Below are 24,593 nucleotides of genomic sequence, written 5' to 3'. Positions count from 1 at the left end.
ACAAAAAAGAAAAAAGAGGGGCACACCGACCTAGTGCATTACCATAAAACCATTTATTTAAAATATTAAAAGATGTACAAAGTACTCACAAGACTGGTGTGATACAACACACATCAACATAGCATATGCAATCTCCAAGGTAGCCAAGGTCCCAAATGTAGCAAATGGACATGCAGATGGTTGCATGGGGCTGCTGTGGCTAGGCTGATGCGTTTCAGGGGCGAACCCCCTTCCTCAGAGCCAGAAAGAATGCGACCATCTGCATGTCCATTCGCTACATTTGGGACCTTGGCTACCTTGGAGATTGCATATGCTATGTTGATGTGTGTTGTATCACACCAGTCTTGTGAGTACTTTGTACATCTTTTAAAATTTTAAATAAATGGTTTTATGGTAGTGCACTAGGTCGGTGCGCCCCTCTTTTTTGTCATTTCTATCAGTTGGTTCTGGATACCCTTGATCCTGAAGGGGGCAGCAAGACCGATAGCTCTTTCAACATCTGAGTTTGTAGTGCACCTCTTTTTACTCCATCAGACATCACTCGAGCGCAGGAGATTTGGTCTTACTACTTGATCTAATGGGCATGAACCTGGTTTGCGCTAATACAAGGAGTTTTAGGCGATTTACAAGACATTTATCAAATATTTTAATGTTGAGGAGGTGTTTGGGCAATAAACAGCTCAGTTTTTGGGTCTTTCCCTTTTCTTACAGTGTGTAATCAAGAAAGCAAGGAAACATCTAGGCTAAAGGATTTTCTAATGTTAAAAAAAAAATTAAAAATAATATTTAGCAACTAAAAATCCTGTAGCTGCTGACTTTTAATAAATGGACCTTTACTTCTCCAGGAATACAGCACTGTCCTCACCAGGGTTAGTTCTTCACTAGCCAGTAGGTTCCCGGCGCCAACATCCTAACTGCGGGCCACCGGATGTGTGACTTTTGGCTTCACAGCCAGCTGTTCACTGCTCATGTGCAAGTTGTGCTGCACTTTGTAAATGGTCTCATAGACTTCTGGGATCAGTGATGTGTCCCAGAAGACTGCAGGGAGAAAGGAGGGGAGGAGAACTTCTGCTTGGATTGCCTAGGTGGCCTGAGCGAAAGTAGAAGCAGTTACTTGTCAAAACTAGGTACCCACTCCCCCCCTCCAAAATGACATGCAAAGTCATAGGCAGAGGAGGGGACGATGTCTTAAAGTAGAACGTCTCCTTTTGGGTGGAGCTCCGCTTTAAGTTTTTTTTAAGAGAACACAATAGATACAATGTAATGTGAAACAATATATTGCAGTGAAACATCACCTGATATAAATGAATGTAGTATTGATTTGGTGGCAGCCAGCCAAGATTGACAAGAAAACTGTTAACTAGAACACAAGCTCTCTGAATGTAAAATGTACTGCGGGCCATCATTTGTATGTATTTCCCTTTTATTTTATGTTAGGTGCATTATAGGATCATTAGATATCATTCTGGTATTATAATGTACATGGGGTTTCTTACATACAATAGTTACATAGTTAATCTGGTTGGAAAAAGACATAAGTCCATCCACTTCAGCCAACATAGAAAGACACACACACACACACACACACAAACCGAAAAATTCCATATATACAATCCTATACCCACAGTTGATCATGAGGAAGGAAAAAAAATCCAATAAAGCATGCTTCAGTTGGTTCCAGCGGGGGAAACAATTCCTTCCTGATCACCCAACAGGCACTGGATATTCCCTGGATCAACTTTAATTATAAATATTAGTGTCCAGTTATATTATGAGCATTTAAGAAAAAAGCCAGGCTTTTTTAAAAAACAATCTACAGAGCTGGCCAGAAACCGCTCTTGAGGGAGTCTATTCCACATTTTCACAGCTCTTACTGTAAAGAAGCCTATCCATATTTAGAGATTAAATCTGTTTTCCTCCAGACTTAAAGAGTGCCCTCTTGTCCTGTGTAATGACCCTAAGGCCAATAACTCTACACCGAGTTCACTATTTGGACCACATATGTATTTATACATGTTGATCATATCCCCTCTTCTTAAGAGATAATACATTCAGTTCAGCTAATCTATCCCCATAGCTGAGCTCCTCCATGCCTCTTTTCAGTTTGGTTGCTCTTCTCTGTACTTTCTCCAGTTCCCTAACATTCTTTTTTTGAACTGGTGCCCAAAGCCGAACTGTGTACTCCAGGTGAGGGCTTGCTAATGATTTGTACAGTGGTAAAATTATATCTCTCAATCTTAAATATAGGCACCACACTAGCCTTACACTAATCCGTCAATCAGTCATTGAAAAGTCCCTAAAAAAATACAAACGGCTTTGAAGGATCTTTTAGGATTTGTAGGTAGGTACAGTGCCTTGAAAAAGTATTCACACCCCTTGAAATTTTCCACATTTTGTCATCTTTCACTTAAAAACGTAAATGTATTTTATTGGGATTATATGTTATAGACCAACAAAAAGTGGCACATCATTGTAAAATGGAAGGAAAATTCAACATTTGTTTTACAAATAAATATGTGAAAAGTGTGGGGGCATTTGTATTCACCCCCCTGAGTCAATACTTTGTAGAACCACCTTTCTCTGCAATTACAGCTGCAAGTCTTTTTGGGGATGTCTCTACCAGCTTTGCACATCTAGAGAGGAATGTTTTTTCCCCATTCTTCTTTGATAAATAGCTCAAGCTCTGTCAGATTGGATGGAGAGCATATGTGAACAGCAATTTTCAAGTCTTGTCACAGATTCTCAATTAGATTTAGGTCTGGACTTTGACTGGGCCATTCTAACACATGAATATACTTTGATGTAAACCATTCCATTGTAGCTCTGGCTGTATGTTTAGGGTCGTTGTCCTGCTAAAAGGTGAACCTCCGCCCCAGTATCAAGTCTTTTGCAGACTCTAATAGGTTTTCTTCTAAGATTGTCCTGTGGCTCCATCCATCTTTGCATCAACTCTGACCAGCTTCCCCGTCCCTGCTGAAGAAAAGCATCCCTACAACGTGATGCTGCCACCACCATGTTTGTGTTCAGAGTGATGTGCAGTGTTAGTTTTCCGCCACACATAGCATTTTGCTTTAAGGCCAAAAAGGTGAATTTTGGTCTCATCTTACCAGAGCACCTTCTTCCACATGTTTGCTGTGTCCCCCACCAGGTTTCTCGCAAAATGCAAATGGGACTTCTTATGGCTTTCTTTCAACAATGACTTTCTTCTTGCCACTCTTCCACAAAGGACAGATTTGTGGAGTGCACGGCTAATAGTTGTCCTGTGGACAGATTCTACCACCTGAGCTGTGGATCTCTGCAGCTCCTCCAGAGTTACCATGGGCCTCTTCACTGCTTCTCTGATGAATACTCTCCTTGCCCGGCCTGTCAGTTTAGGTGGACGGCCATGTCTTGGTAGGTCTGCAGTTGTGCCATACTCTTTCCATTTTCAGATGATGGATTGAACAGTACTCCGTGAGATGTTCAAAGCTTGGGATATTTTTTTATAACCTAAGCCTGCTTTAAAGTTCTCCACAACTTTATCCCTGACCTGTCTGGTGTGTTCCTTGGCCTTCTCTAACAAACCACTGAGGGCTTCACAGAACGTCTGAGATTAAATTAAACACAGGTGGACTCTATTTACTTATTAGGTGACTTCTAAAGGCAATTGGTTCCACTAGATTTTAGTTAGGGGTATCAGAGTAAAGGGGGGGTGAATACAAATGCACACCACACGTTTCACAGATTTATTTGTAAAAAATGTTGAAAAACATTTATCATTTTCCTTCCACTTCACAATTATGTGCCACTTTGTGTCGTTCTATCACATAAAATCCCAAAAAAATAAATTTAAGTTTTTGGTTGTAACATGACAAAATGTGGAAAAATTCAAGGGGTGTGAATACTTTTTCAAGCCACTGTATATGCCATCTGGTCCAGGTGCTTTATTCACCTTTATTCTCTCTAAATATTTCTGGACCATATCAATTTTAAACCATAGTGGGTCATTTGGGGCTGTGTCAATAGCATACCCATTATGTACGTGAGCTCCCCCATGCTTCTTTGTATACACAGAGCTGAAGAAGGTATTTCATAAATTTGCCTTATCTTTGTCTCCAGTCACCCACTCTAGATTATTTTGTAAAACGCCTACATGCTGAGACCTCACCTTTTTAATATTAACATATTTGAAGAATTCAGCAACATCCACACATGTAGGACAACCAACATTGTAGGTGATTAATTCTCCCAAAGCAAATACACCTTATTATTTCAGTGTAACCCTGACAGAGGGCTGACAGAGAGTGTCAGGAAAGGGGCAAAGAAAAATTATTTGCAGGGGCCTGCATCCTCATTATTTATTGATGTCATCAGTTGTTAGGATTCCAGCGGCTAGAAGGTTGTGTTGGTGCACAATGAAAGCCTGTTGCTTTGTGTAGCTAAGAGGCAGGTTTGATCCACCCATTGAATTCTGTACAACTTTTGAGCAATTTAAAGGCATTTTGCCAAGGCACCCGGCACCCCTGAACAAAACCTGAAGGCATCCCAGGGTGCCTGGACACCCTGGTTGAAAAAGGCTGATCTAGGGAATAAAAACAAAAAATTGTCTATCAAATACTTACCATAATTTTCCTTTCCTGATGGACTCCATGGCAGCGTATATTTGGGTATGCTCCACCTCCACTCCTAACCCATAGGACCCCACTCCTATAAATCTTTGGTCCTTTTCAGCATCTGTAACTAGCCTACTAGCCTACTCAGGAACTGGGAGGGGACTCCTGCTGCCATGGAGTCAATCAGAAAAGGAAAATTACGATAAGTATTTAATAGACAATTTTCTGTTTTCCTGACAGACTCCATGACAGCATACGTTTGGGAAATAGCTCGCTGAACACACCCGGAAAAACTTTAATTGGTACTGTCCACCGACAGCACTTGAACACCAAAGTTAACAGAAGATAAGGCAGCTGGTTCAACACAATAATGGGTCCAGAAGGTGTTGATAGAAGACCAGGAGGCTGCCCTGCAGATCACTTCAGGAGCGACATGTCTTGAGACTGCTCAAGAAGTAGAAATGCTTCTGGTCGAATGCTGTCACCGCTTCCGAATTCATTCATTTGATCTGAAGGTGGGGAGAACAATCTCCTGGTTCTCATGAAAAACTGAGGTAACCTTAGGATTTGCGCCCAGCATAGAAATTAGAACCACCCTGTCAAGGAAGAATGTTAAAAAGGGGTCCTTCAAGCCCAGAGCTTGAATCTCGGAGACTTTCCCCTTCCTGCCACCAGTACCAGGGGCAAATCCCACTTAGGGAATCTCAATTTTCTTTGGGGCCTAAGTCTTACTGCCTCTCTGAAGAACTGTCGGACCAGGGAATGTCTGGCCCACGACACTCCTGTGAAGGCTGAGATAGTTCACTCCGGGTACAGGTTTTGGCTAACTGACAAGGACAGGTCCAGACCCGATTACAGAAAGGCAAGGACGTCCCGGACTGTAGTAGCCGCCCACAGGCCGACTCTGGAGGACAAATGGTTTGAGAACTTGGACCATATCCTCTCATAGCCCTTATTAGTGCTTCGCTTCCTGGTGCTCAAGAGTGTAGGGACTTCCTCTGGGCAACCTAAAGCCTCCAGCCTCCAGCCTCCCCCTCTCAAGAACCAGACACTGAGGGGCAAACGAGCCTGACACGGGTGAAGGGTCGAGCCCTGGAATAGCAGGTCCAGTCTGGGAGGGAGAGGAATCGGATCCCGGTAACTGAGAAGTGACAGCAGCCAAAATCAGGGCCTGTTGAGCCAGTATGGAATTACTACTGCTACCTCTACTGCTTCCATCCTGAGTCTCCACAAAAACTGAAGAATGACTGGTACTGCAGAGAAGGCATAAGCTCTGTGAAACCTCCATTGGTCCATGAAGGCGTCCATCTCCAAGGCCTGGGGATCTCTGAACCTCAAATAATACTTTGTAAGCTTCTTGTTGCAAAGAGACGCAAAGAGGTCGACTTCCGGAGAAAACACCAGGGACTGGATCCACTCGAAGACCTCCCTGTGGAGAGCCTACTTGTTGTGGTTGAGCTGGACTCAAGAAAGAAAGTCTGCTTGAACGTTCTGGACTCTCACTGCTGACAGGTTGGCCAGGTTCCTCTGTGCTGAGGACCAGATTGGCTTCTTTCACTTTGTGAAGCAATGACAGACTGCAAGTGCCCCCCTGTCTTCTCATGTAGGCCACCACCGTTGTGACGGAAGGTGGTAATGCTTGGATTGCAGCCCGAAGTTCTAGGATATTGGAGACTATCCCACAGGAGGCATCTGCCCTGTGCCATCTTTGCAGAACAGTGAGTGCCCCAGCCTAAACTGCTGGCATCGGAGGTTATCGTGACCCACAAAATGGGGGCTAAAGAATGGCAATTGCGAAGATTCTCCCGCAGAAGTCACCAGGGAAGGCACACCTTCATGGCCGTCAGGAAAATACGCTAAAACTTGTCGCTTGAGTTCCAGTGCTGCAGGAAGCCCCTCTGGAAGGGCGGCATCCTCCACAATGCCCACTTGACTATGGGGGCTGTAGCTACCATTGTCCCAATGATTCTCAGACACTGCCGGGCACTGAGGTGAGAGGAAGAGAGAGCAAGAGAGATCCTGTCCCAGATAACCAGGATCTTGTCTTCGGGCACCGGGATAGTCCCACTCCTGGTGTCGAACAGAGCCCCGAGAAATACTAGGGACTGCGTGGGTTCTAGATTACTTTTTTCCACGTTCAGAATCAATCCGAACTCCTGGAGGGTGGCGATGACTTGACCCATATGAACCCAAAGTTGAGACTTGTCCTGAGACAGAAGAAGCAGATTGTCCAGATAATGATAACGAAGTTGAGACTTTTCCTGTGACAGAAGAAGCAGATCGTCCAGATAATGATGCAGCCGGATCCCTTTGACTCTTAACAGGGCTACCACCACCAACAAGACCTTTGAAAACATGTGAGGTGATGTTAAAAGCCTGGAGGGGAGACAGGTGAACTGCAGGTGTGTTAGAAACCGCTAATTGGCTAATGCACATGCGCGAATCAGCTCCTGGCTAATACGCATTAGCTAATGCGCATGCGCGTTCACTATTATGCATTCTCGCGTTTGCACGCATTGACCCGGACGTTTTGGCGCCAAGGCCTAGTTAAATGCAGCTGGTGCATTTGCACTTTGCTGTTTTGTCTTCAGCTCTTCTGTGTTCCTGAACCTGCTTCCTGTTGATTCCTGTCTAATTCCTGTTGACCTTTGGCTCGTCCCTGACCTCGCTTGTTTGCTTCCCGTCCTGACCCCGGCTGGTTTTGAATACTCTTCTGGATCCTCCTTGTCTGCTCATCCATCTTCGGACCTTGACCGGTTACCCTCTGGGGAGGCGACCCTGGGGATCGCAAAATGGTATCTACCTGCAACCAAATCCATCCTCACCATCAGAGGCTCTGGTGAAGACCGGTGGATGCTTAGACTCTGCACCTCAGGCTAACCTGTGCTACTCACCTCAGATGTTTCCATCCTGGCTCCGCCCACCGGCAATGGTAAACCTTCTCTCCTGACCCCGGCTGGTTTTGAATACTCTTCTGGATCCTCCTTGTCTGCTCATCCATCTTCGGACCTTGACCGGTTACCCTCTGGGGAGGCGACCCTGGGGATCGCAAAATGGTATCTACCTGCAACCAAATCCATCCTCACCATCAGAGGCTCTGGTGAAGACCGGTGGATGCTTAGACTCTGCACCTCAGGCTAACCTGTGCTACTCACCTCAGATGTTTCCATCCTGGCTCCGCCCACCGGCAATGGTAAACCTTCTCTGCACAACAGGCTTCCCCCCGCCTTATAACAAGGTGGGACCGACCGATGGCAAAGCGGAGGAACCGCTGGAAGTCTTCTGCTACAGGGACATGATAGTAGACGTCTTTCAGTTTTATAGAAACTAGCCAATCTCCTGGCTGAACCGACTGTTAGATAGTCAACCGTGTCTCCATCTTGAATCTCTCCTTCTTGATAAATTGATTCAGATGCGTAAGGTCTATGACGGGCCTACAGGCACCGTTCTTCTTGACCATGAAGAGAAGAGAGTAGATCCCTTGCCCCCCTCTCGACCTCTGGGATGGGGACAGCAGCGCCCTGAGCCACCAGAGTTTCCATGTAAGACAGAAGTGTCTGCCTTTTTTCCACTGACAGTGGAAGGGAAGTGGGGACAAACCTGAGCCTGGGAGCGCTGCTGAAGGCCAGGAATGTCCCAGGGAGACCGTATTGATGGTCCAGGATTGAGGCCATCCAGACATGTCAAAAGTGGGGAAGGCGAGCCACCACCTGACATGCTTGAGTGGGCCCAATCGCAAAATAATTTAGTGGCTTCCCGGTCACCAGAAGAGTTCCTCTTAGGAGCTTTCCTGAAGGATTGCTTAAGCTTCCAGCTTCTTCCAAATTCCCTGCCAGGCTTATAGCTGCGTGCCCCTCTTGCCCAGTCCACATTCTGCTTACTGTGAAAGGGCCGCTTCTGATTGGCCCGGGTTATGGCATTATCCAGCTTATTTCCAAAGAGGGAAGAACCCACAAATGGAATACGACACCACACCTGCTTAGAAGCAGGATCTGCTAACCAAGGCTGAAGCCAGAGAGAATGTTTAGCAGTGACAGAGGACAGCATGACCCGAGCCACAAGGCGAATAATGTCAATGGACGCCTCCCGCAGAAAAGCCAATGTCATCTTCAGCTCCTGAATGGGGGAGCCTCTAGCCACCTCTTCCGAGACACTTGAGAGGGTCTCATACACGCTGTCCGCCCATATCTCCATCGCTTTGGACATTGCTGCGAGACCTAAGCCTGGCTTACAGGCCATGCCCGTAAGCCAGTAAGGTGTGAGATTAGTATCAATTCTTCTATCCAGAGGATCTTTAAAGGACACCGTGTCCTCCAGGGGAAGAGTCATATGTTTGACGAGCCTCATTACGGCCGCATCCACTAGAGGGGGAGACTCTGGATGTTTCACTTCGTCTTCCTTGAAGGGGTACAGCTTTGACATTTTTGAAAGCATGGAGCTCTTCCTCTCCACCTTGCTCCATTCCTCCGTGATAACTTCCCCCAACTCATCTAGAAAAGGGAAATCCACCCGATCCTTATTAAGCTCTTTAAAACATTTTCTCTGTTTGGGTGGGGAGACCACTGGATCTTCCCAGTTTAGAGCTTCCCTTACAGCTCTTACCAGAGGAGGGACAAGGCCAAAGGCAAAACCTGGACAAGAATCTTATTTCTCCGAATCACTATCTGAAAGGAGGATTGAGAGACGGCTCGACTGCGAGGATTCTAGGCCTTGAGCATCCCTTCTTGGGGAGATCGGGGGATCCGAGGTGGGCCCCTGGCAGCTAGGACTCCAACTGCCGGTACGAACTTCACCTTTCCCACGACGCCTGAGCATAACAAGGGTAGCAGAGAGACCTTCCACCTGGGGCCCGAGACCCGCAACCCCAGCACTTCTTCTCACAACTGTGGCTGGAATGACGGGAGGATCTGGGCGGTAGAGCTGGATCCTTGCCATGGCGCTCAGACCTAGAAGGGGACCTGCGCCTAGAAGAGGAATGCAGATGCTGAGAACTTGGCTGTCTTCTTTGCGTGCTATGCGCTGCAGATCGGACCTAGAGGAGCTGAAAAGAAGAAAAGGAAGGGAAGAAAAAGAAAATGAACCCACTTCTCCCCGCCACCCTCCCCATAGTCCACCCCCCTGACAAGAACCTGCGAGAGGGCTGGCCACAGGGAGGCGGTGACGTTTCCACCTGGAGACCGATTAACAGACTGCACTGAGAAAGAGAAAGTTTAGGTAAGTAGGGGGGAAGCGAGTCAACTAAAGAGGCACACAGGCAACAGCCCTCACCTTAGTGCACTGCCCCTGGAGCTTTGGGAAACCACCGTATACCTTATGATTGTTCCCGCAAGCTCCACAGGGCTATCATCATTTAAAATCGGCGCCCTCCCTGACATCATCGGTGACGCCGCACCGCAGTGCACTGGGCATGCGTGAGAAGCGAGACCACGTCTTGATCTCAGAGCAGACACACATGCACAGACTACCTGAGATGGAAGGGAGGCCAGAAACCACTGCCACCAGGGAGAATTAAACAACAAGGGGCTGAAAGGAAAGATAAGACTAGTGGTACTACTCACTTCTCTTTCCTCATGAACTATACATCCTTGCAGGGTCAAGCAATACAGCGCACGCAGAGCTTCAGGCAACACTAGGCTACCCGCAGCAGCTGGGCCATCTGGCCAACACCATTCGCCTGCCAACAATCAGGCACAGGCTCCTCTTCATTTGCCCTCTCCATACCCTGCTAAAAACCAGGGGTTAGCAGAGTAAGCGACTCACCATCTTCGGTCGCCAAATGCCAGACCCCGAATTTTATAACTCTGAAGGTAGGAATAACGCACCCTATACGTGCACCGGAGGTGGTGTGCGGCCATGTTCTTTCTTGTTATGTCATGGGGAAACGTGACTGCCAATTTGTTGTTTATCAGTGTTCTCCACTCTCTGTAGGCTCATGTTACTCTCTTCCTCAGCCTCAGTCAGAACCTCTGAATCAAGTAATGGCTGTGCATCGTGAACGAGTAAGTGGCTGATGCTGTGATCAAATAATTCAGCTGACTCCTCCATGCATGATGCTGTGGCTATGACAGGAGTAGCTGTGGATAGGGAGGCAGAATTAGCCGCTCAGGTGGACTTTGCACTAGTCTCTGCTTGGGTGAAGGAGGATGAGGACGATTTAGTAAGCCAGTCCACCACCTTCTCTGCATGCTGGGTCTGGATATCATGGGCAACATCACTAAACCTTTGCCTGTGGACACATACGCTGCTGGTCCCCTAACCTGTTCCATGAGAACGTCTTCTTCTCCTTGTTGTCCACCCAGACATGATGGGGGAGGCTTAATAACGAAAAATGTAATAGAGATGGGGAAATGTGTACGTGGATACACTGTAATCAATAGAAAGTGGTGTTTGGGGTACTTTAACTTCAGTACTCACTACACAGACACACTCCACTGACACACTACAATATACTGCCATTAAAGTGCACTAACGCACTTGACTATACTGTAGTAAACGTGCACTAACACACTGCAATATACTGCAGTAAACGTGCACTAATACACTTCACTATACTGCACTAAATGTGTGCTAATGGACTGCAATATACTGCCGTATGCACTAACACACATCACTATACTGCAGTAAACATACTGTACACCAACGCACTGCAATATACTGCCGGTTTATTTCAAATGCACTGCAACATACTGCGGTAAACATGCACTGCATTGCAATATACTTCTGAAAATGTGCACTAATGCACTGCAATATACTGCCGTATACGCGTACTAATGCACTGCAATGTACCACAGTAAACGTGCACTAATGCATTTAACTATGCATTGCAATATACTGCAGTAGAAGCACCCTGACGCACTACTATATAATGCAGTATTACTGCCCTGATACTCTACTCTGACGCACTGCAATATACTGCAGTAAACCTACCCTGAAAAACTAAACTGACACTAAAGTAAAAATGAACAGTCGCACAACACTCATGCTGCACTATCACTATATTCACACTAAACTGACACTAAAGTAAAAATGAATGGTTGCACTACACTCACTGCCACCAGGGAGAATTAAACAACAAGGGGCTGAAAGGAAAGATAAGACTAGTGGTACTACTCACTTCTCTTTCCTCATGAACTATACATCCTTGCAGGGTCAAGCAATACAGCGCACGCAGAGCTTCAGGCAACACTAGGCTACCCGCAGCAGCTGGGCCATCTGGCCAACACCATTCGCCTGCCAACAATCAGGCACAGGCTCCTCTTCATTTGCCCTCTCCATACCCTGCTAAAAACCAGGGGTTAGCAGAGTAAGCGACTCACCATCTTCGGTCGCCAAATGCCAGACCCCGAATTTTATAACTCTGAAGGTAGGAATAACGCACCCTATACGTGCACCGGAGGTGGTGTGCGGCCATGTTCTTTCTTGTTATGTCATGGGGAAACGTGACTGCCAATTTGTTGTTTATCAGTGTTCTCCACTCTCTGTAGGCTCATGTTACTCTCTTCCTCAGCCTCAGTCAGAACCTCTGAATCAAGTAATGGCTGTGCATCGTGAACGAGTAAGTGGCTGATGCTGTGATCAAATAATTCAGCTGACTCCTCCATGCATGATGCTGTGGCTATGACAGGAGTAGCTGTGGATAGGGAGGCAGAATTAGCCGCTCAGGTGGACTTTGCACTAGTCTCTGCTTGGGTGAAGGAGGATGAGGACGATTTAGTAAGCCAGTCCACCACCTTCTCTGCATGCTGGGTCTGGATATCATGGGCAACATCACTAAACCTTTGCCTGTGGACACATACGCTGCTGGTCCCCTAACCTGTTCCATGAGAACGTCTTCTTCTCCTTGTTGTCCACCCAGACATGATGGGGGAGGCTTAATAACGAAAAATGTAATAGAGATGGGGAAATGTGTACGTGGATACACTGTAATCAATAGAAAGTGGTGTTTGGGGTACTTTAACTTCAGTACTCACTACACAGACACACTCCACTGACACACTACAATATACTGCCATTAAAGTGCACTAACGCACTTGACTATACTGTAGTAAACGTGCACTAACACACTGCAATATACTGCAGTAAACGTGCACTAATACACTTCACTATACTGCACTAAATGTGTGCTAATGGACTGCAATATACTGCCGTATGCACTAACACACATCACTATACTGCAGTAAACATACTGTACACCAACGCACTGCAATATACTGCCGGAAACATATACAAATGCACTGCAACATACTGCGGTAAACATGCACTGCATTGCAATATACTTCTGAAAATGTGCACTAATGCACTGCAATATACTGCCGTATACGCGTACTAATGCACTGCAATGTACCACAGTAAACGTGCACTAATGCATTTAACTATGCATTGCAATATACTGCAGTAGAAGCACCCTGACGCACTACTATATAATGCAGTATTACTGCCCTGATACTCTACTCTGACGCACTGCAATATACTGCAGTAAACCTACCCTGAAAAACTAAACTGACACTAAAGTAAAAATGAACAGTCGCACAACACTCATGCTGCACTATCACTATATTCACACTAAACTGACACTAAAGTAAAAATGAATGGTTGCACTACACTCACGCCGCACTATCACTATATTCACACTAAACTGATACTTTACACTCACAATAGAATCACATAGCAAACTAACTCACTAGTAGCAAGGAACAGAGCCCTGTTCTATCTCTCTCCACTCCAATAATCACACTTCACATGGCTGCTATGGGAAGGGTATTTTTATAGTGTGGGGGGAGAGTAACAGCAATGAGCCAACATTGGAGAGAGCCATCGTGACAGTGTCTAATCATGGCTCTGACAAAGCTATATGCCCTGATTGGGGAAAGCTTTAATTGCTTCAGCCGATCAGGGCTTCCAATTCGCTGTGAGGAGGCGCAGTGAATTGTGGGGCGTTCGACAGGCCGCACAAATGGTCGAACGCCCCAACAATTCAGAATGGGCGAACAGCCAATGTTTGGCCCAAACTTATGCTCGGGCCAAACCATTCACCCAACACTACCCAAAATATATACTCTCTATATAAAAAAGAGATCAACTACACTTGTGAAAAAAGTTTAAACCCCATCGGATCTGCTGTATGCTTCCACATGTTTTTCCTTCTGGAACACAGACAATCTCTAGGATGCACAGCTCACCTGAGGAATAGTAGGAAGAAAAGCAACCCAACGGCTGCAGTAGTACATAATCAGGGAGCACAGGTGACGGAGATGAACAGGTGAAGGAGTATATATTTTTGTTTGCTAAACATCTGCCTGAATTTTATTATCTCTTACTGTAACACCTAGTCTAAACAATGAGTGAGGGTACCAAAGTTTCTAATATTAGCCGTGATCTGGGGAATTATTAGCTCAATATGGTAAATGTGTTTTAGTGAGACATGTCAGTCCAAACTTGCCATTTTGACACTTTGGGTCCATATTAGTCATTTCACTTACGGGTGTACTCACTTTTGTTGCCAGTGGTTTAGACATGAATGGCTATGTGATGAGTTACTTTGAGGGGACAGAAAATTTACATTGTTATGCAAGCTGTACATTCACTACTTTACAGTGTAGCAAAGTATAATTTCTTCAGTGTTGTCACGTGAAAAGATATAATAAAATATTTACAAAAATGTTAGGGGTGTTGTAAGGGATTAGCTCGGTGGTAGGCGTGGATGACCCCTTTGGGGGTGCGTTTTCACAGAGAAATAGCCCAAAAGTGCTTGCAAACAACAGGTTTATGGTTTATTTCTTCCAATTTCTTCAAACAAGTGCATGCAGCAAAACAACAAAATAAAATAAAACAAAATAAATCCTTGCCTCTGTGGGCGGCTACCTTCTCACAGCTGGAACCTGCCTAAGAAGTCTTTCCAACCTACTGTTGGGCCGACACTGCTGATCCTACAGCAGACACTCAAATGTCCATTTGTTTGCTTTTCACACAGCACAAACATTGTCCATTGAACATGTCCATTTGTTTTCTTTCACACAGAAACACTTCGTCTTCTCACCTTTGAGACGTCTTCACTCGTTTTTACCCTCCTGAGCGCACACCGCTTCAAGAGGTCTTCCCCATGCTCACTCAGCTTTCAGGGGGCACACAGGACTGTCCTCTACCCACATGGCGTCAGGATGCAGCCGTTTGTCTGCCTTCCTCTCCCAGCCCACACGGCGACAGGAGGCAGCAATCAATAGGACTTTCTCTGAACAAATTATAGAGCCTTAACTCCCTCATTCTGAACAGGTGAAGGCCTTTCAACTTCCTGCTGGCTAGCTCTGTAGCCAACACCCTATAGTATCAGTGAACTTTCTAAATCAGGTGGAAATGTATCTCCTTCCTGTGACTACATTCCCAGATTTACCTGACTTCCTGTCACATACCCCCCCCTCTTGTTTCAACCCTAGGGTTGGGACACAGATTTCCAGGCACGCATGTGTCAAGCACTGCTGACTCACTGATAAGCCTCCTATTATCCTCAAGCTTCCGGATGAAACTGTTTTGTCATCTTCATTGACGGATTTCTCATAAATGCCACACAGTTTGTCTCTCATCTCATATACACATTCTTCAACTGCATTTTTGGCATCATTTTGCTCCTTCTCGTTTCTGTCATCTTCATTGACAGCTTTCTCATAAATGTCAGACAGCTTGTCCCTCATAACCGTCTGTCCAATCCACCATGGAGGACCGTGATCCATAGGCAACTCAATTGGGCTAGTCTTAATGTCTTCAACATTCTTAAGACGCCTCTCTCTGCAATCCATAAATGTTTTCCACAAAACTTTGAGAACCTTTGCTTCACTAAGCTTTGTTCCAAGTAGGGACTCTTGACATCCCTCTGTGACTTGAGTTGCCTCTCCATACAGCTGTACACAATCATTGACTTTTTGTTGTAAAAGGGAATGATCTTCCTTCTTGAGCTTTGCTTGCTCTAAGATGCTGTGCAGAGGATTTTCCAATTGAGACAACAGGCTGTCACACATTTCTTCAAAGTGACCCCTGTTCCTTTTCCCAGAGATATCAATATCATTCACCAAACATTTCATATTCATAGGCAGATCTGAAGCATTTGCACTCATCAACTTCTTAAACTTTTCGCCCTCCTGAGCGAGTCGCAGTAAAGGCCTACTATTTGATTTGATATTGAGTTTATATTTCTTGCCAAACTCTTCACAGAAGAAGCCAACCAGAACATCATCAACTTTCCTTCCACCAACATAGGGGTCAAAGGCAACAACACAGTTGAACCCAGCGATCTGGGTGGTATCCATTATAGACCTCCTCTCTGCATCAGTGAAGAAGCATGGAACTGCAACACATTCTTTTACAGGTTTCTTCAATGCACTTTCTGCTGAACTATTTGACCGCTCAAGGTCACCTAGTTCTTTTTCTCTATCTGAATTCCACATGGAATGCATCTCAAGATCACGATCAAACTTCTGCCACCCGTCTTTCACCAGTTCCATTTTGGAAACACTCCCTGAAAGGCACTTATTCATTTGCTTCACGTTTTCACCAACAGCCTTAGTTTTCTCCACTAGGTTTTCAGCCTGAACTGAGAAATCACCACATTTCTTACTCAGCTCCTTTGTTTGCTGAAGTTCTAATGATACATTTTCCAATGCTTGAAGTTTTTGAAGGAACGGTTTATTCCAAAGGGGTGATTCAAGCCACATGTCGTCACATTTCTGAGGCTCACTCAGGACAGACCCCAAAACACTGATCCTTTTAAAAACTGCATCAGGCACACTATCCCCTCTTTGGGACAGATCCTCTGTTGCCTGGAATTCCTCTTCCAGTTCCTGCAACGGAATCTTCATCTCTTCTACTTGCTGTTCTAAGGCTCGCTTAGACTTTTCTAGCTCCTGAACGCTTTTCACAACATCATCCTTGGAGCTAACCAAATCTTCCATTTCTGTACACAGCTGTTGGTTAACTCTTTCTAGTTCAACTTTACACTCTAGAGCTTCCTCCAAGGAGCGAGCCAAGAACAGGGCTTTGCTCTCGTTATCACGCGCCTCCGCTTCTGCACGGGCGCGTTCTTCTGCATATTTTGCAGACACAGTCTTCTCTTCACCAAGCATCTGATCAAACTTCTTTTTCACATCTTCAACACACTGTAATGAACCAACGCTTTCTTCCATGCGTTTTTTCATATCCGCTATCTGAGCTTGCAATGTTGCGACTTGCTCTGATAGGTTTTTCTTTGCTTCCGCCTCCTCTTTTAATTGTTCCAGGAAGCCATTTTTCTCATCTTCCATTTGTTTGAGCTTTGTGCTAAAACTCAGCTTTTGACACCTCTCTTCCTGTAAGAGTTCCTGCGTGTCTTGCAGCTGCGATTCCAAGATAGAAAAATCTTCCGCAATTTCTCTAGATTTGCTGTCTGCTTGAGAAAGCCGATTTGTGACACTGTCCAACTCAACCTGCAATCGGTTTGCCTTCTCTAACAGCTTAGCACACAATCGGTCACCTTCTGACACCTTGACTTGCGATTCCAGAAGCCGTGCCTCTACTTTTTCCCTCTTATGTTCACAATCTCCTTTTCCCTGCATAAGAGCCTTCACCTCATTGGCTAGCATCTGGGAATAAGAATGTAATTCTGCCACACAGGCTTCTTTCTCCTTTAACTGCTGCTGGACACGTTGGGCTTCCCCTTTCCAACTTTCACAGTCCGCACGCCATTCATCTACCACATTGCTCAAAGTAGTGAGCTCATACACAGTACTCAGTAATTTAGCCTCTCTTTCACTTTTCTCTTTGTCGCTGAGAGACAATGTCGCTTTCAGAGCAACATTCTGTTCCTGCGACTCCTGCAGGTCTATTTTTGTAGCTCCCAAAGACTGAAGACTTTTTTCCAGCTGATTACGCAACTCCAACATATCAGCCATACTTTGCTTCTGCAAAGTCTGAATTTCACTTTCCTTTTCCATGAGGATGGTATCTTTCTCCATTATAGTCTCTCTGTGTTTTTGCAACTCGACCAAAAGAAGAGCAGTGGATTCTTCCCACTGTGACACATGAGACTTGAGTAGTTCATTCGTTTCCTGCAAGTTTCTATGCTCCATTTTAAGCAATTCCAAGGCTTGTTCCTTTTCTTCCATTTTCCGTTGCAAGGCATCCAACTTAGCCCTGCACACATACTCGGTTTCCTCCATACCGATGGCCTCCATTGGCTGCTGGCGTCTCTGTTTCCAGCCTGCCATGCTCTCTTGATGAGCCTTTTGTTGAGCTGCAAAGCTCTGCTGAAAATCCGCATTTGCCTGCTGTTGAGCTGCATTTGCTTGCTGTTGAGCTGCATTTGATATAATCAGATGTTTCAACATCTCCTCCATTTTGAGTTTACTTTTCATCTGAGCACACTGCGTCTCCATAGCAGTTTCATCAGTGTTGCTAGGGACAACAACCTTCCTCTTTAGTAGACTCTCTTTAGGCATGGATGGGGCTGGTTCAGACGGCAACATCCCCTCCATCCATAGAATCCGGTCTCTCATTTCATCTATCTTTGCATTCTTCAGGCGTTTTGAACGCCCCATCTTCAATAACTCCACAAACAAATTTTTCACAGTCCAGCAAAAAATTTTCAGACCACTGTCTCTTTAACACATGTAGTTTTTCTCTCTCTTGCAAGATCTCTTTTCCTGCACACACAGTTTGTGCAGTCACTTGCACCAGACACAACAAAGTTCATCAAATAATTTTGAGACCGCTGTCTCTTTAAAACACTTTTTTTTTTTCTGTCAGGATCTTCTCTCCTGCACACATAGATTGTGCAATCTCATGCACCAGACAAAGTTCATCAAACATTTGCACTTCCTTGCAGGGATCTTGCTGCTTCTGCCCACTGCATACCTCCACCATATGTAAGGGATTAGCTCGGTGGTAGGCGTGGATGACCCCTTTGGGGGTGCGTTTTCACAGAGAAATAGCCCAAAAGTGCTTGCAAACAACAGGTTTATGGTTTATTTCTTCCAATTTCTTCAAACAAGTGCATGCAGCAAAACAACAAAATAAAATAAAACAAAATAAATCCTTGCCTCTGTGGGCGGCTACCTTCTCACAGCTGGAACCTGCCTAAGAAGTCTTTCCAACCTACTGTTGGGCCGACACTGCTGATCCTACAGCAGACACTCAAATGTCCATTTGTTTGCTTTTCACACAGCACAAACATTGTCCATTGAACATGTCCATTTGTTTTCTTTCACACAGAAACACTTCGTCTTCTCACCTTTGAGACGTCTTCACTCGTTTTTACCCTCCTGAGCGCACACCGCTTCAAGAGGTCTTCCCCATGCTCACTCAGCTTTCAGGGGGCACACAGGACTGTCCTCTACCCACATGGCGTCAGGATGCAGCCGTTTGTCTGCCTTCCTCTCCCAGCCCACACGGCGACAGGAGGCAGCAATCAATAGGACTTTCTCTGAACAAATTATAGAGCCTTAACTCCCTCATTCTGAACAGGTGAAGGCCTTTCAACTTCCTGCTGGCTAGCTCTGTAGCCAACACCCTATAGTATCAGTGAACTTTCTAAATCAGGTGGAAATGTATCTCCTTCCTGTGACTACATTCCCAGATTTACCTGACTTCCTGTCACAGGTGTACTCACGTTTGTGAGATACTGTATATGCTGCATGACGTCCTAATCCATGTAGAAATAGAATATCAGAAGACAGCTCTGGGAATTGGAAATAGGAATCCCTCTGAGCAACAATAGTACTTCTCTTAAAATCACATCTGCTGGAATTGGAATTGTCATCCCTAAAGACTGTAAGAACCACATTGGCTAGCAGAACTTACTAATTGTTGCTGGGGCAAAGGATTCCTCCTGGCACAGTCAGAGGCTTGAAGGTGACTGATTGACCCACATGGCCTGAAGTGCTTGACCTGAAGGTCCAACCATCCGAGACAAAAGCTGTATCTTTCTATCAGAAGAGGAGCAACCAGGTTACCCATAAGATACGTATGGGTGGCACAAATATGAAAAAGGCCAGTAAGCAACCTCTCCCCCAGAAGTGGAGCTCTTTGCTGACTACTTGGTTGAGGACTTTTTCTCTCTTCAATTCTTTCTGGACTCCAAGCCGGAACTGCAGGAGCAAACGTTTTTGGAGTTAAACACTGACTCTTGAACCCCAGTCCTCTTTCATTTAGAAGACATTTACTCTGAGGCAGGAGGCAAGACTAAACACAGCTCTTAGCTGTCAAATGAAGCTAGCCCTTGAAAGGGACTGTTTAGACTCTCACAATGCAAACAAGATTGTCCCACTTGTAGAATTATTTCCAGCTATTTGCTAGCAAATGAAGCTAACCCTTGAAGGAAACTGCTAGACTCTCACAATGCAGACATGATTGTCCCATTTGTAGAATTATTCCCAGCTATTTGCTATAAAATAAAGATAGCTCTTTAGGGGACTGCTAGACTCTCACAATGCAGACAAGATTGTCCCACTTGTAGAATTATTCCCAGTTTTTTTTCTATCAAATTAAGCTAGCTCTTTAAGGGGATTGTTAAGACTGCTGCAATTCAGAGAAGATTGTTTTACTTGTAGAATCCTCTCCAGCTGTTTGCTATCAAGATAAAGCTAGCCCTTGAAGGGGGCAGTTTAAACTCTGAAAAGCAGACCAGATTGTTGCACTTGTCAGAATTATTCTTTAGGATAATATTAATATTCTTCATCCCCACTTCCATTGCATTGGAAGAGAGGCAAGGGTTAAGGCAGGCTCCCAGGCTGCAACTGCAGACAGATATACCCCTTTCGGACAGGTCCAACGCAAGGCTACCAGCAGAAGACGCTACACCCCCCAAAGGACACAACCAATCATACTGATCGAATATACCCCTGAAGGACACAGCATCCTCCAATGACAACTCCACGAATATGGCTAAGCTGATGAAGGCCACGTCCACCAAACAGGTGACTCATTATGCTGGAAACCTCTTCCCCATAAGTGCCTAATCCGACATCCTGCAGTGCAGGTAGAAGTGTCCTTTTTGGGTTTTGAACTTGAGCAACCCAGTAGTGCAAAGTGCTGACTAATAGGGCATTCTGCTGCTCTGTCCTTTTGTTCAGTTTGCACCTCTCTTCAAGAATAAGCTTCTAGCTTAAACATCATAGGAAAAAAGGCAATGGTACCTAGCAGCTTAACAAAAAAAGGAGGTACAAAAACCTACTCAAAGTTCTTCCTCATCTGCATCTTCCTTTTAGGAATTGTTAAATTGGCCAGTTGACTGGTCCTGCAAGGAAAAGCTTGACATTTGTCAGAGTAGAGAATCCTTGCAAAAGAAGAGTTGTAACAGACTCCTTTAGAGTGTCTTGACTACCTGTGGCAACCTGTTGGTAGCTATCATCTTTCTCCCTGGAAGCCTTAACAAGGCATGACATTCATACAGGGTTTTACCAGCCAAGGCAGGAGCAGCAAAATCCCAGTAAATGTCTGGAGATGCTTCATAGCAAGTGTCCATTAGTCTGCTTTAAGAGGCCTGCAGAAGGACTGACAATCCATGAACAGTATCAGTAAGGAAGACACTGCCCCCTCCAGGTATTCGTCTGCAGCGGCACAAGGACTTGTTGCAGAAATAAATAAATATCGGTAAGTCTAAGTGAGAACTCCACATTGTTAGGAAAAGTAATATTATAACATGTAACATTGCTACTCAAGCCATGTAGTAATTTATTAAATAACCTTCCCAATTCAAACTGCAGCTGCTGAAGTTTCTTAAGCTGCCTAGATAGACAAAGTAACAGTTGTTTGTTTGCTAGGTGAGAGAAAACCCCTAAGGGGTTAACTACTGCTAAAGGAATACTAGCACTACAGACTTCTCACACCAGAGCAATACTACACAGGTGATTTAATTGAACAGAGCCTCCAACACAGAAAGAAAAACCTTGCTAAAACAAACAGATATCTTTTCAGGACAGAAAGCAACTGCACCAAACTTAAAAAAAAAAACTACATTGCACATCAGAGCATAGACATCTCCATATGTTTTCATTTTGATTATTATTTATTTATTTATCTTTATTAACATAAGTGGAGTTACTCCCTGAGTCCTTAGCAGCCCGCATGGCATCTGGTCCCTTCTGCTGACCTCAAGCCAAACATACTCACGTATCCTGGACCTCTTCCACAGGGCAATCGATGCATCCACAAAGCAACCCGGATCCCAGACGTAGGCACACCATCATGCTGGGCACACTGTAGAGGTCACCCGCTGTTAGTAGGGCATCTGACTTAGTGCAACTGCCTGCCATCGGTAGAGCTTCTGGTATTACAGGTGTCAATCTTCTGCGCATGTGTGCTATTCACCACCCCACTGGTAGCTGGGGACTCGGTGACTACTTGAGCCATCCTGGAAACTTCTGTACACCACAGGATGCTCCCAATAATCTGCACGGCTGTCCCGCATGAGACCCTGGTCGCCACCCCATCCAAAAGGTAAAAACGTTATACAAAATAGTCCTTATGAGTGAGGAGGACAAAAAATGGAATACAGCCTAAAAATATATGGGAGTGGGGTCTTATGGGGTAGGAACAAGGGTGGGGCTACCCAAACATATGCTATCATGGAAGTCTGTCAGGAAAGATACTTTCAATCCAACTGGTTCACAACCCGCTCCCTCTTAGTGCATCATAGAACACACTCAATTAACTAATGCTACCCTAAGCAACTTTTGGACATGAGTAACATATATCAGTACATAGTTACATAGTTAGTCAGGTTGAAAAAATACATACCGTATATACTCGAGTATAAGCCGACCCGAGTATAAGCCGAGGCCCTTATTTTTTCCACAAAAAGATGGAAAAATGATTGACTCGAGTATAAGCCTAGGGTGAGAATGCAGGGTGGCGGGCATGGTACAGGAGAATGCAGGGTGGCAGGCATGGTACAGGAGAATGCAGGGTGGCTGGCATGGTACAGGAGAATGCAGGGTGGCAGGCATGGTACAGGAGAATGCAGGATGGCTGGCATGGTACAGGAGAATGCAGGGTGGCTGGCATGGTACAGGAGAATGCAGTGTGGCTGGCATGGTACAGGAGAATTCAGGGTGGCAAGCATGGTACAGGAGAATGCAGTGTGGCTGTCTTGTACAGGAGAATTCAGGGTGGCAAGCATGGTACAAGAGGATGCGGGGTTGCGGGCATATTAGTGCGGCTGTGTTTCACTTACCTGTTCCAGAGGCGCCTTCATTTTAAAAATGGAGCCGCCCGGCGCCGACACGTCATTGCGCACGCGCCGCCGCCGCTCGGGAAAGCTGGTATACGTTCGGCTATTCCCGACCTGTCCCGAGCGGTGGCGGCACATGCGCGTTGACATGTATACGGATTAAACATGTCGGAGCGGCCGGGAACTTTTCTTTTTTGTTGACTCGAGTATAAGCCAAGGGGGACATTTTCAGCACAAAAAAATGTGCTGAAAAACTCGGCTTATACTCAAGTATATACGGTAATTCCATCTAGTTCAACCAACAAAAGAGGTAAAAAAAATCATACAATCCTAAATACACAATCCTGTACCCACGGTTAATCCATAGGAAGGCAAAGAAAAAAACAGCAAAGCTTGATCCAATTTGCTCCAGCAGAGGAAAAAGTTCCTTCCTTATCCCCAAGAGGCAATCAGATATTCCTTGGATCACCTTTACCTATAAATGTTAGTATCCAGTTATATTATGTACATTTAGGAAAGAATCCAGTTCATTTTAAAGTAAGCTACTGAACTAGCCAGAACCAGCGCTGCAGGTAGTCTATTCCACATTTTCACAGCTCTTACTGTGAAAAAACCTTTCCATATTTGGAAATTAAATCTGTTTTCCTCCAGAAGTGAAGAGTGCTCCCTTGCCCTCTGTGATGACCTTAAAGTGAATAACTCTACACCAAGTTCACTATATGGACCACTTATGTATTTATACATGTTGACCATAGTCCCCCTTAATCCCCTCTTCTCAAGAGAAAATAAATTCAGTTCCTCTAATCTTTCCTCATAGCTGAACTCCTCCATGCCTCTTATCGGTTTAGTTGCCCTTCTCTGCACTTTCTCCAGTTCCCCAAAATCCTTTTCGTGAACTGGTGCCCAAAACTGAACTGCATATTCCAGATGAGGTCTTACTAATGATTTGTACAGGGGGGAAATTATATATTTCTCTGTGGAGTCCATGCCTCTTTTAATACAAGAAAGGACTTTGCTCGCTTTGGAAACCACAGCTTGGCATTGAATGCTATTATTAAGCTTATATCCTACCAGAACAACCAGATCCTTCTCCACCATTGATTCCCTCAGTTGCACTCCCCCTAGTATGTATGATGCATGCCCCCAAGTGCATAAGTTTACATTTATCAACATTAAACTTCATTTGCCACATAGTTGCCCAATTAAACAGTGCATTGAGGTTGGCTTGTCCCTAAGGTTATGAAGAAGGAGCCAGTGCGCATGCTCTGAAACACGACACCGCCTCCTCTTGACATCATATCCAGGTACTGCGTTCCATGCTGGTCCCGGCAGCATGGCAGATCTTCCAGGGTGTCTGCAACACACCTCCACACCGCTGGCTGGCTAGTAAGTTGGAGACATCATATAAGGACGTTATTCCACTGCATAACTCAGTGTCATCTGCAAACACTGAAATAGTACTTTTGATCCTAGACCGTAAATCATTTATAAAAATATTAAAATGTAGTGGGCCCAACATTGAACCTTGGGGTGAATCACTGATAACCTTAGACCTTTCAGAGTAAGAACCATTAACCACTAATCTCTGAATTTTGTCTTTTATCCAGTTTTTTATCCGTTTACAAACTGATCTTTCCAAGCCTGTAGACTTTACACATTAGCCGTGTGTGGGGAACTGTGTCAAACGCTTTTGCAAAATCCAAGTATACTACATCCACAGCCACTCCTCTGTTCAAGATTTTACTTATCTCCTTTCATGAACCCATGCTGTCTGTTGCTTAAAATACTTTTTTTCTGGCAGAAACCCATTT

This window comes from Pelophylax lessonae (assembly GCF_965119305.1).
Source record: "Pelophylax lessonae genome assembly, chromosome: 3".
NCBI classification, from domain to species: Eukaryota; Metazoa; Chordata; class Amphibia; order Anura; family Ranidae; genus Pelophylax; species Pelophylax lessonae.
Note: the sequence above shows the minus strand (reverse complement) of the source record.